This window comes from Aythya ferina (genome assembly GCF_964211825.1).
Source record: "Aythya ferina genome assembly, chromosome: 2".
In the NCBI taxonomy this organism is placed as follows: domain Eukaryota; kingdom Metazoa; phylum Chordata; class Aves; order Anseriformes; family Anatidae; genus Aythya; species Aythya ferina.
Genome location: NC_140297.1, coordinates 6,686,483 through 6,700,401, shown reverse-complemented (window position 1 = coordinate 6,700,401; position 13,919 = coordinate 6,686,483). Strand labels below are relative to the sequence as shown.

General features: G+C 44.0%; 1 long non-coding RNA gene across 1 annotated transcript; it reads right to left on the bottom strand.

Moving 5' to 3' along the window:
- Positions 1-9,611: 9,611 nt before the first annotated feature.
- On the bottom strand, positions 9,612-10,961 carry LOC311431998. Its single transcript, XR_014689762.1, has 2 exons — positions 10,801-10,961; positions 9,612-10,707 (listed from the first exon to the last, which is right to left on the bottom strand). It is a non-coding gene; the product is annotated as an uncharacterized lncRNA (long non-coding RNA).
- Positions 10,962-13,919: the final 2,958 nt, after the last annotated feature.

The window sequence follows — 13,919 nt, the reverse complement described above, 5'->3', positions numbered from 1 at the left end:
AGCTCATCCAGGCATCAGAAAACTCCTAAACGCAAGACCTTTCCATGGATTTGGACTTTGCAGAGATTTGCAGTAAAGCTGCATACATGCCTCAGTCAGCGGTGATGTGCAGATATGACTCAACATTGCACCATGCCCTGGCTGTTACGTTGTCCTCTGGTGAACCAAGAAAACAAGACAATTTTGGGATTTAGGCCCCCTCAGCCGAAGCCGCCTGCTTACCACTCATAGTTTTCCTGGAAATCACTGCGAACGGCAGTGTAGCCACTTCTTACACTTTGCACGGGGGCTTGAAGTGAGAAGAGGCTGGATGAACCCCCTCACCAAAGAGTTACAGTTTACTCTGAGCATCTTAAATTATGCCTTAGACACGAAGCCAGAAGAACCTCAAAATCCTCTGCAATTAATGTTACTGTGTGGTCACTGCCACCCCCACAGAGAGTGTGAGCTCCTAATTAGACTTCAAATGTGCATTTGTTTGGGATCAGAATCACAGAGTGGTTTGGGTTGGCAGGGACCTCAAAGCCCACCCTGTGCCACCCCCTGCCATGAGCAGGGACCTCTCCCACCAGCCCAGGCTGCCCCCAGCCCCATCCAGCCTGGCCTTGGGCACTGCCACGGATGGGGCAGCCACAGCTCCTCTGGGCAGCCAAAACCCCTGAGTGAAGAATTTCTTCCTAATATCTAATCTAAATCTACCATCTTTAAAGCCATTTCCTCTTGTCCTATCTCTACACCCCTGACCAAGAGTCCCTCCGAGCTCTCCTGCAGCCCCCTTTAGGCCCTGGCAGGCCGCTGGGAGGTCTCCCCACAGCCTTCTCCTCTCCAGGTTGAACAACCTCAACTCCCTCAGCCTGGCTCCACAGCAGAGCTGCTCCAGCCTCTGAGCATCCTCGTGGCCTCCTCTGGACTCTCCCCAACAGCTCCCTGCCCTTCTGGTGCTGGGGCCCAGAGCTGAGCTCAGGCTCCAGATGGGTTCTCACAGGAGCAGAGCAGAGGGGGACAATCCCCTCCCTCACCCTGCTGCCCACGCTGCTTTTGATGCAGCCCAGGACACCGTTGGCTTTCTGGGCTGCAGGCACACATTGCTGGCTCATGTCAAGCTTCTCATCCACCAGCACCCCCAGGTCCTTCTCCTCAGGGCCACTCTCAATCCACTCATTGCCCAGTGTTTATTTGTGCTTGGGATTGCCCTAGCAGGAGCTTGGGCTTGGCCTTGTTGAACTTTGTGACGGCCTTGTTGAACACCCTGTCCCCACACTGTGAATGAACCTTTGCTGAACAAGGGCAGCTGTGGATGTTTGCCTGACTGTCTGAAGGGCCTCGCAGCATGAGGGAGCAGGACCCAGCCCTTACAGAGCCCATCAGGGCTCTGATCCAGTGTCCTGAGTGGCATGGGCATCTCAGCAAGGTTATCACCGGAAGGGAATGCTTTCCAAATACACATGCAAAAACTTGGATTTGGGGCATAGGCTGGGATTTGGGGCACAAACTGGGATTTTGGGTGTAACCAGGGAGCCAAAATGGATCAGGCACTGTTCCAGAATTCAGCCAGTGATCCAAAATGAACCAGTGAATGTGCACAAGCAAGAATGGAGCAAGGATCCCCACCCTGGAGGCGAGTGCCAGGCCTTCTCAAGTAGGTAGTTTCGCACAAGAATGCTACTTCTCCTAAATCTAAACTTACTTCTACCCAAGTCCCAGGGTACCCACTGTCACGTCTCATGAACAGGAGGGGAAGATTTGCCCGTCCTGAGCAATGAGACTACCACTGCTGCCTTTGGGAGAGTCTGTGCCAGAAAATATTTAAGGGGAGTATTCAAAGCAGCAGCAGCTTTCCTAGTGTTTAATTTCTCTAGTGAGAAAAGCACAGGGTGGGCTGCAGATGATCTAAGCATGTCAGTTGTCAGATGAAAGCATTTCCAAATGGCTTTCTGGTTATATTTATGTCTTCTGGCTGAAAATGCATTTGATATTTTTTTCAGATGAGGACTTTTTTTTTTTTTTTTTTTTTTTTTCCCTGCCTGTCTTAGAAAGGGAATTTACTGATTAAAAGTCACTGCATTGACAGCACTGGAAATTGAAGTTCCTTTTTTATCTACAGAACAGGTACACCATGTACAGAGGCAGCATAAACCCAGGCTACTGATGTGTCTTGGCTCTGTCCTGGGCTTAACAACCTGAAAGGAAGAGGGAATAAGCTGCTCCTCATGGCCGTGTTAGGTTGTGTCGCTGTTCAGATGGAGAACCCTGGCGTTAAATCTGGGGTAGGAGGCTTTGTTAATGGGATTGTCTGTTCAGCATGAGCATGGCTGAAAACCTCTTGGTCAATTTGCAGTGAAGGTAACTGGATAGCTGTCAGGTACTGACAAGTGTTGATCTTCTGAGTTGAATTTGAACGGCTCAATGATTGGCAAAAGAATTTTACCACTTCTGAGAAAGTCCCTTTAAGAGGAAAGTGGTCTCCATTTGACTGCAGAGGAGATCCCCTTACATACTCACAATGAGGATATCACTTTACATACAGGTCTTATTCTTTTAACAAGCCTCTGAAAGAGGTCTTTGTCTTGTGATTTAGTGAGGTCCACTTTTTTTTTTCTTTTTTCTTTCCTTTTTTTTTTTTTTTTTTTTTTTTTTTGAAAGAACCGTGCCAGGAGCTAAACATGTATAAACTGATTTGGGAAAAATAATTCCACAGCAAGGTAATTAGCTGTACCATGAAAACCAAGGGTTGCCTTACTGTTTGGCATATAGAGGCTGTCGCTGTTTGCAAACTTAGGCTGCCAATATTACAAAAACAGACCTTTAGGAAGCAGCCTCCATATTTATGCCTCTACTGAGGCCAAAAATACCCTGAGAACAGCTTTCTTCTAATAGACCATCAGGACACTGGATGTCACTGTAGTGTAGGACACTTGTTCCTGCAAAGAGAAACAAAAATATCACCATGTAATAAATTATCATTGACCTTTCAACAGGTAAGTGTGTGTATGTAAGAAAAGACAGGGAATGTATTCTAGCCTATTTTCCTTAGAAAATAAGACTTACATGATCTCTGTGTCTCTGCATGTATTCCCTTGCTACCTTCTAAGCCTGCTGGCCTATTTCAATCAAATTTGACACAGGTCTTACAGATATTTCAGTCCTACAAGTTTCATTAAAATAGACAGTACAGAGGCAAACCCTCTTAATGCCTTCCCTAGAGAAAGGTTGCCGTGTGAGCATGGCTCTTCAGAGACACCAGAGAATCCCTCCATATATGTTAAACTTGCAGGAAAACTGGCTTCGCTAGTTCTAATATGTCTGAGATTATTTGGTGAATTATAGGGAAAAGTGAAGGAGTAGGGTGTGCTGTCACTGTAGGACCTCCTCTGTATATCCGTCTGTCCCTGGGAAGGGGTGGGTTTGGAGCCAAAGCACAAAGAGATTTGGGCAACATGGACAACGTTCTGCAACAGAAGTTCACTATGGTACCCTACAGGACTGGCTTTGCTTTTCTTTGCCTTATGTTCTGCATGAAACTTGGTGGCCACGGTATCTCCTATGCTTACCACGAACTCGTGATGATATGTGTGTTAGTGCGCTTGGGTGAAGTTCCTTCAAATCCTCAGATGGATGTTTTGCACTAAGAAAACTTTGTACTCCAATAGTCAATGCAAAATAATAGAAACAGAAATGTTCCAAACATGAAAATGTTAATGCTAAAAAAAAAAAAAAAAGAGAGAGAGAGAGAGAAGAAAAATATCTATGGTTTGACTTGCTGGAGAACAGATGCAAGTTTTTGAAGCTTTCTTGCTCAAATGTTGAAAGGTTTTCTTGCAAAATGTTTCAGAGCTTTGCTTTCTTCTTCATCTTTTTTTTTTTTTTTTTTTTTTTTTTTTTAAACTAACTAGCTCTACTGCAAAGAACATAAAGCAAGTCCTTCAAACAAGTAAATTCATCATTAAAAGTGGATGGTGTTCTTTACATAAACTATTTTTCCTTGAGGTGGAAATTTAAGTCCATATAATAGGGAGAAATTTTGATTGGGCAATCTTTACACAGTGTGCTGTTTTCATTCTGCATGTTGCATGCTATATATATATGTAAAAAAAAAAAAAAAAAAAAAAGTGGTGGTCAAATAGCTAAGGTGGCACCTTGCATACATTGCTGTTGAACTGGAGGGTGTAAATGATTTCGCTTCCCTGGCTCCCCTAATGGAGCCCACAGAAAAACCTTTGGTGGCTCAGTGCCACCTGAACCAAAGTGGTAATTCACAGAAACACAGTCTGGTTAAGGTTGGAAGGGACCTCTGAGTCCATCTGGTCCAACCCTTGCCCCAGCAGGGCCACCCAGAGCAGGGTGCCCAGGCCCATGGCCAGGCGGCTTTTGGAGCTCTCCATAGAGCTGACTACAAAATTCTCGGAGATAGTAGAATTTATAAGCAATTATCTTCAGTAGGTCCAGAAAATATATTCAACAGCATTACATCTTTTCAAAACATCTCCCATGCAGAGGACAAGCCCCATTTGCCCTGTATCATAACCTGCTGCAGAAGGAAAATTTTGGCAAAGTGGTGGACCTGTCATGTTGTGTGTGACTAGAGGCAATGCAGCACTGTCTGGGGGCTGTTTTCATGCAGAAGCAAGAAAGTTCCCTAATGATTAATAATCGGGAGGTGTGGGGAAAGGAGAGAGAAAGAGACCAGCTAAATAGTTTCAGCTACGCAAAATTCATGTGGTCAGTAAATCAGTTAATAAACCTGTCTGTTGGAAATGCCCCGGCTTACACTGATCAAAACGTTCCAGCAGGCAGTGCCTCCGAGACCTTACAGCTCAGCAGAGAATTGCAAACTGTTAATCTGAAAAATATTAAGAAGCAAAGCACAAAATAAAACAACCCTCTCCCCCCCGGCCCTGAAGTCAAGTGTCTGTGGTTCTAAATGCACTTCGTCTATGTCAACCCAGCTGCTAAATGCTTGCTTGATTTATCTCTTGCATGCTTTTTTTTTTCTTTTCATTTTTCTGCCTTTTTTTTTTTTTTTTCTTCTCTCTCTTTACATTCAGGCCACTTGTTCTATAGGTACAATGTGTAGCTTTAAACAAAGGCCACAGAGTGACTGCTTGCAAGAGGACAGCTCTCTTGTTGTCTGAGCCAGCAACACCTTGGCAAGCAGATGCATTTCTGAAGCTCCGACAGGGGATATTCTGTGCAGAGCCTGAGCAAGAGGTGTTACTTATCTGGCCCTGGCAAAGGATCCCACATGTTTGTTCCCACTGCTTCTATCCATCTTGTTGCACTTGGGAAAGGGCAAAGAGAGGGACATTTTAATTTGTACCTAACCACCACCATTGCTCTGCACATCTCTGAGACACCCAAAAGCCAAAAACAACTAGATCTTGCAAGCTGCTGTATACCTTTCTTCAGATTTCATTGAGGCTGAAAATTAGTAAGTGTCCCATAAAACTGAGCTCTTCTGAGACCAACACGAATGTTTAAACAGATCTGGTCTGAATGACTCTATGTTCTGCAGCATCATGCAACTCTTTTGTCTTTTCCCTGGCCAGCTTCTCCAGGGAAGGAGCCTCCAGAGGTTCTCCAGCTGTGTGGGAACGACTGAGGAGCACTGGAGGAGTGACACATGAAGCAGGGTGCTGCAGAATGGGCTGGAGACTTCAGAGGGGACATCTCACAGGAGGAATTCCAGCTCTGAAGGCTTTAGTGTTTGCGTGGGTTGTTGTGACCGCTTTTGTTTTCAGCAGCTCTGTATATTGTTATAATACAACCAGGCAGCATGGGAGTTGTTAAAGAAAAAAGATACTTTTTTTTTTTTTTTTTTTTTTTTTCTGCCCTATTTAGGTGCAAAAGGGAATACAATTCCTCTAATGTGGAGGTAAAATGTGGTGTGCAGAGGTATGAGCCACCTGGCTTGAGGTATATGGGAAAGCTGCTCTCTCCCCCCTCCCCACTTTCTCACCATCCATCAGAGCTGAGATCAATTCAAGTGTCTTGGCTGCAAATTTGGTTAGTAAGCGGGGAAACTATGCCTTTGTTCTGATGCTGGCAAACCCCAGCAAGCTTGATTATCTAAAATAAAACCATCTGCAGCCACTCTAATCAATGGCACATGCATAGCAGCAAAAGCTCTAAGCTCATGGCTCGTGTAAAATGTTCATTACATCAGACTGTTTTGCTGCAGGAAAGAATTTATGGGAGAGAGCAAGTGGCTCAGAATTACCCAAACTCATCGGTGGGACACATGCCCCGCTGTGTGCTGTGGGACTCTTGTCCTCTCTGGTGGCTGGTCCAGCAACGATGAGGCTGGACAGTGGCTGGAGGAGCTGCTGTGAGTGCCAGGGCATTTCTGGGGCACTGTTGGTCCTGGATTCAGGACTCAATGTTTGGTGATGTTTTCAGGCAGGCTTAGAAAACAATAAGGGGTTGTGAAGTTTGCTCATGTTACTCATGGGGTGAATGAGCTTACACTAAAGATCTCACCAGGACATGGGTTAACCTGTTTCCCCATGCATTAACCCCCTGCAAGCTGGGGGCTCATCTTTGGCTCCTCGTCTTGAGGGCGAGGTGCTGTGTGCTGATACCAGAAACCAGGTGGGTGTAACGGGTAGTCATGTTCTAGATCATAGAGTCTGACTTTTCAGGCATTCCTTCATGAACTGGAGCAGATATCCAAGGTGACTTGCTTGTACAGGCGTCTGCAATGAAGTACTTATACATCCCTTGCCAGCTCAGACCAGAGCACAGAGGACAATCTTTTCCCTTGAGAAGCCCAATGCAGGTACCATGTCTAGTTCCAAGAATTTTCTTTAAAACTGTTGGCCGATCAATGCAAGGAATAAGTTCCTGTGCTACTCCTGTCATTCCCTTGTCGTACAGCCTTGTGTAATAAAGGTAATGATGTGCCTGCCAAGACCAAATATTTCCTCAAGCATGAAAAAAATATATCACATTACCACTGGAGCTCACCTGCCCTAATGTCATAGAAGTTATACACTGCCATCGTTTCCATTCGCGCTTTTTGTATCAAACTATTGTGCCAAAATTGACAGACATGGCAAAGCTGGAACAGCGAATCCATTATCTTGGCTGATGATAATCACAGCATCTATTCCTCTGAAAAGTAAAAAATTCTGGTCCCCCATGGTCTCTTTGGAGCAACATGCAGCCCCGTACTCGTTAAAAAATGTCTTTGACTTTTTCTTCGTGTTCGAACAAATGCTGAGCCTGGGAGATCTTCCCTGCTTTTGTGATCTTCCTCCCGCAAAACCCACCTTTTTGCTCAGCACTATGTGAAGTGGTCGCAGACGTGGTTGCTTTGTATTCGGAGGCAGCCTGAAAACTAGCCTTTTCCCTTCAAAATCTGATGCGCAGGTCAGAGGGGTGACTGGTCACATGCTTTCATCTACACTGCCTGACAGCTCCAATCCTCTTCTGCATATTCATTGCTGCCTCTTTCTCTGCAAAATGATGTACTTGAAAGTCTACTCTGCATCTGACCACCTTGGGGACTGTTTTATGACAGCAGCATTTTTATTTTTTTTTAATTGTATTAATCTTTACATATTGAATGTGGCCCTGGGCTACACTGCATCGGTTTTGGGCTTGCATGTTTCTGTTTTTGAAGGGTTATTATGCTCCTTTATAGTAAAGATTGATTTAATCAGACAAAATCTCCCGACGTAGAACCAAAGTCCTAATTTAGCAAACCAAATCCACTCAGCAAAGCACGTAAGCACATGGTTTACGGAAAGCAAGTGCTTAACTTGTGATAGGGTCAATGGGTTTGAAGGATTTGCTCAGGGAGCCCTGCAGAATGAGGGGCAGGGGGGGTGTTAGAAGAGGGATCCTTTGCTATTTCTCTTACCAAATTTAGGTCACTTGCATACAGTGAAGTAGTGGTGGGAGCTATGGTAGTCAAAAGCAGGCTGGCTTCTTGTCTCTGCTCATAGAGGCCAGTGCAGTATTCATGACAAAAGCTTGACAAGAGTTTTTCTAGCCCCACCAGCTTTAATGCAGGCAGTGGACCCGAGCACTTTGCAAGTAATTGCATTGCCCTTGCAGAAGATACTTTGCCTGGGTGAGATTTTCCTTCTCTACAGTAAATAAGGTAGCTAGATGGAAAAAAACCTTCCGGCCTCAGAAACATGAACAAGTACCCCTGCGACTGCCAATTTGCATCCATATGAGAACTCCTCGCCCACAGCAAGTGCAAGGTAATCTGCTGGTTTAACCTCCACCGAGGAAAGGCTCAATAAATTCAGGTTGCCTCCTAATGGGAGCGTTCACAGGGACAGCTATCACGGATCAGCTGTTAGGCTGAAATGTGTCGCCCTCCAGTAACTTTGCTCATGTTTCCCAGCCCGCAGATTTGCTGCAGGCACATACTGCAGCTTTGGTATTTACTTTCCTGTAGTACCGTTTGACCGTTCGCTGAAGGAAGGTTCTCAGTTCGACAACAACACTCAGCAAGGGTGTGAATTTCCAAGTTTTACGCTCATATGTGCAGTTCAGAATTCATACTGCTGTTGGTTAGTTACATAAGATTTTTTCCAGCGAGGGAACAGGAGCGTTACCTTGACGTTCCTACAGCGAACCCACACAGCGTGAGCTGCAAACTGTGACTGCTCGCTATGCACCGCTTAAATACTCCACAGACTGATTATGATTCACCGAAGAAACCTGCAAATAATTTTAGATGAAGAGTCCAATCAAGAATCTATTTGCAGACAATTCACAAACACAAAAAGAAGTGAGATTCATTGGATAAATTATGCATTATGAATTATTCATCCTGTTCTAGTTAATGAGGTAAATGGTACTATCAGTGTTTAAAGTTAAGCTCATTTGTATATATTGGGCAGATCAAGGCTGAAGTAAGAGATCAGGTTTTGAGGGAGAAATTGGGCTACGAGGACTTCAACAACAGAACTGCCAACTACATGTGCAACCAGGGTTTCATCCTTCAGTTTAAAGTAATGGCTTGTCTGTGCTCTTAAATCAGAGGGGCAAAAAAAGGTATTCTAAATTTCAGGTTTGCGTCTCCACATTAGATGCCATTTAATGGAACTATGTATTAAACCAAGAAATAAAACATGTGCAAGGAAGCGAAACTTGGGATGGTTTCCTTAAAAGTTTCATAACATACTTAATATAAGGACTGTTCCACACTGCAAATCTCGGGTCCTGACTGACTTTTTACTAGAGACAAATGATATCCAGGCATCCACCAGTGTAATAGTATGGAAAAATCCTGCTGAAGGGGCAATCATGAAAATCTGAGAATATTCTAAAACTTCCCTGTTTAAATGAGTTTACTTTGACCGACATTTTAAGACTTCCATACTTAAACTTTGGCTTTAGACCAGCAAAACACTTAAGCACATGCTTGACTTTAGTCACATGAGTAACTACTGAAATCAAGGGGAATGCTTCTAAGAGCAAATGTATATGTAAGCATAAGCCCATTCAGAAAATCCAGTGTAAATTTTTGGGTTTAGCCACTCAAAGATTTAATTGGAATTAAATGAGAGGTTGAGTAGATATTAATTTCTTTCAAAATATTTTTTATTTAAGAGTCTCAAGTTAGATTCAACACCTCCATTTAATCACATGAGTTTGAAAGTTTTCACTTTTAATCTTCTGCCACCCTGAGTAGCAGGAATCAGAGAATTCTTTATGGAATGGATGATTACTTTACTGGAAAAACCTTTAATTCCAAATCTAGCTTTTCCTTTTTATTTTCAATTTATGGATTTTTAAAAACTGACTTCTAAGTTCTAGAACTTCTCATTTTTTTTATATGAAATGACATTTTCAAGAAACAGGTTTTTTGACATTGCTACACTAAATCTTTAGCAGGTAATGCTTGAAATTACAGGCCACAAATCTCGGTAAGTGCTATTTACTAACATGATAATTGTGGAACATTCGATGATGTGTTAAGTACCATGGAGTGGCAGTATAATTACAGTACATGGCACGTTACAATATAAATATAAAGTAAATACATGATTATTTCTGGCTTAGGTCACATGGTAAATACTAAGTGCAATTACGGCACCAAGTAATCTGCAGGAACGTGTAATTACTCTTGGGCTCAATTCATTTACAAATCCTTGTCCAGCTTTTCACACCACACGGGCTGTGGAGACTGTAGAAAACAGATTAATCATGACTGCAGTGGCCTCCTTATTACCACAGCCAAACCTTATCTGTAGCTGGTGGCTCCTCTGCCCTCTCCTGTGGCCCAGGGGATGGAGGTGAAGGTTGGTGTTTTCGAGGCAGCGCCATGCAGGCAGAGGTCTACTGAAAGCCGGACCAAGATCTCTCTCCAGCTGATTTGACAAACGTGGCTGATGTTATCTCATCCTTTTCATCTCAGTGGTTTTGCTTTAGTGAGATCATCTTGCCCCACTTTTGAATTACCACCGTCAGCAAGTACTCTGCCTTGCACTGAATGTTACAAGTCAAAGGCTACAGATGCACTGGCCCCATTCTGACCCAGGAATTTGCTGTTTTGTAATCCCCATTCACATCCCACTGTTAGCTGATAGGTATGGGGGGCTGAAGGGCATGGCTGGGATGGTATCTCCAGCATCTCCACTGTTGCAGCAGCAAACGAAAGCAGTAGAAACACCCAGAACATAGCAAAAATCCCTTGAGTCCTAATGGAGAGCAGACATTCGGTTTGGATGATGTGAAACCATCAGTCTACGGACAGCCATAATGCAAAACATCAGAGAAAGGAAGAAAAAAGTAGGGGAAAAAAAAGTTTTAAAGCCACCAGGGCATCATTCTGTTTACCCAGCCAGGAGGACAACACCGTGCCTCATACATCATCGGCCGCCTGCTCTCCCAAGCACCTGAGGCCTCAGAGAAGGTGATCCCTGCAGTATTTTGCTAGGCAAGATTGTTAGTATTAATCTTACAGTCTGTCAACAGGATCTGAACCTGGGACCTTCGCTGTTAAAGCCCAGATCCCCTGAGATAATATTAATGACTGCAGCTGTTTGCCATTAGCGAGTCATGCTCTCTGGGGACTGCTTCTGGGGTAGCTGGGATTTTGGCTTGTTTCTTCTAGGGTCAGCTGCGAAGCATTTGAAGTAGAGACGGGAGATGAGAAGCAGACCTGGATGCAGCAGGAAAGCGCCGTGGTCTGAGCTGTGTTGAAATACACAGGAGGTACTGGCTCCTGAGCTGAGGTGGCTGACACTTCTTGGGGTCTGAGGAATAGAAAACTTCCTGAACATTGGATGGACATTTCCTGAAGCTTTGAAATTCCTCAGACACTTGGGTGCAGGAACATCACAGCTGTAGAAGCAGGCACAGGACAGCTGAAGGACAACGTGGCTCTGGAATCATTAGAGAGGGTTCAGAGTAGGCACCACTGTGTTTTGGCTGCCCTCAAGAGCTAAAGTGATTCTCCTTGTCTGAAAACTGCTTTCCTGCCCTCAGCAGGCACAAGCATGGCTTGCAGTGGTACATCACACCAGGGCTTGCACTGTCTTGCTCTGCCATGGGCTACTCACACCACTCTCTACCAGCAAGGGGGAATGCCAAGCTCTGAGCCAAAACACAGGAGCAGGGATGTAAGGAAGTGATCTCCCCCCTCTCTCAGCTTTCTCATTTTGTCCTTCTATGCTTTCTTCTGTTATGCTTTTCTTTGGCTTGTTCTGTCTGATTTGCTTCAATTTTTCTCTCGGCCTCCCTTGGACAGAAGAGAGGGAGAAATAACAAACAGCTTGAGGAAATATTTCCAGTGGTGTTGTGCACACCACAGTGCATGGGGAAGGTTAAGTGTGGGACTGTGAGGGTTCAGATGGGGGAGAAATAATAGCAACACCAGTGATTCTGATTTAGCCTCAAAATGCATCTATCTCTTCCCAGTAAAACAGTGTAACACTCCTTTAATGTTCCCAAGGCTTTGGATAAGGTCTACAAAGAGGCATCAGATTATAATTTCTGGCTTGCATTAGGCTGGAATATATGGCTGTATATTATATGATCATGGTGCCGAGAGAAACTCCAGAGCAAAAACCTTCTTATTTGTTACATGCCATTTGCTTATCATGAAATACGAAATGTACTTACACTGTGCTACAGCCTTGAGAAATCGTTATAAAAATCTGTCATCACAAGCAAAGACTCTTGCTTACTCTTGCCACAGTGAAGGCAATAACGAAGACATGAATTACATGTTACCTAACTGAAGGGAAAAGTTCCTTGCCCTAGTTGAGCAGACTACTATAATTTTTCAAGATGCTGTGTCTAATGCTAAGTGTCTGAACACTCTCAGGTTGTTTAGAATCAATTGGCTTAAATCTTGTGTAATGAAAGTGTATTTGCCAAATAGGCTCAAGCTTATTGCCATGCAAATTAACATTTGCAGGGACAAATTTCCAAGTCCTTCCTCTCTTTGTTGCTTCTAAGATGTTACGGATACGATTTTGCACTTGCAGTTATGTGTGGGTGCAGTTCGTGTCATTTAAACTTCTAATTACGGCATCTGATTGCACCCACGTATCTTATCAGCTAGTTAGACACGTCAGTGACACACACCATAACTGCAAATAACTGGGGGTACAAAATTGCACCAGCAATTATTTGCACCCACTGAAGGAAAGGATGGATATAAAGCAGGCCATTAAAGTGTTTAAAATACTTTTCTTACAGTAGCATAAACCACTGCTACAGGGATATTACCTGCAGGAAAGGAGAACAAACATCAGACTGATTTTTGAGCTGCAGCTGGGCTGGCTCGGGAGCGTGAATCTAACTGAGGTTCCCTTTATGGGTGCGAAGTGTGTCAGCCAGGTCTGGGTTTACTTCCCTGGCTTCTTCCCTCACACTTGGCTCCGTTCAGGGTCCAGACCTGAAAAAGTTCCTTCAGTCCAGCTGAAGCCAGCAGCGCTGTCTGTCCTGCACCCTTTGGCAAATCTATTTGAGAGACGGCACCTGCAAGCTCACTGTGAGCCCCGTCTGGCTTTGCAGCCTCAGGGCATCTCTTCACAGCACAAGGAGATACCTCCATGGGATACTGCTCCTATTGAAGGTTAACCTTGCATGTGTCCTGCTGAATATATAAATGGAGTGAGAATAGTATAAATACAAATAAATTAGGCTCTGCTTAGGATAACAGAAAGCAGCTTCATGATCTTCCTATTATTAACTCAAGTAACAAATTATAGTCATCTGTGAGACACATCCTCCTGCCCAGATCTCTGTGATCTTGCCATTATTTCCTGGAAATCTGACAGAGATGTCACCAGCATGGTGGTGAAAATTGCTGAGTGATCATCTTCCACCCTGGTGTTAGCCCAACCCTTTGGTACCCAGCTTAGAGAGACTGAGTCCCCACTGCAGGATCATTGGGGCAGTGCAGAAAGCTTGTCCTGGCCCCAGAAGCCTGGTCTGGTTCGATTCCCTGTATCAAGAGTGGGATGTACAAACATTTGCTGTCATAGATTCATGACCAGCTGAAGGTAGTAGAGATGCTAACAGGAGGAGAAATACTTGTGGTGCCATTTTGGGCACCACATTGTGAAACCAGGTCTGTTTTATTATTTATTTTTTGTTTGGTTGGTTGATTTTGATTATTTATTTATTTATTTATTTAGAATAGGTGCCTTATCAATTATAATCATCTTCAATCAGAAATGGGATACATTTTCCCAAGGATGTCATCTTCCTCTGTCTGAACTGAAACACTAACTTAGATGTACACAGTTTCAGATTCTTTATTCCCCTACTGCAAATTAGAACAACCATTCAGGATTTGATCTGAGTTTTGCCAAGGAGCCGGTAACATTACAGGAATGGAGTTGGAGGGTGGTTGCTCTTAAAAAGAAGCCCTCCCAAAAAGAGGAGTACCATAGGGAACACAAATATTTACATCTACACAGATACCAGTGATAATGGATATC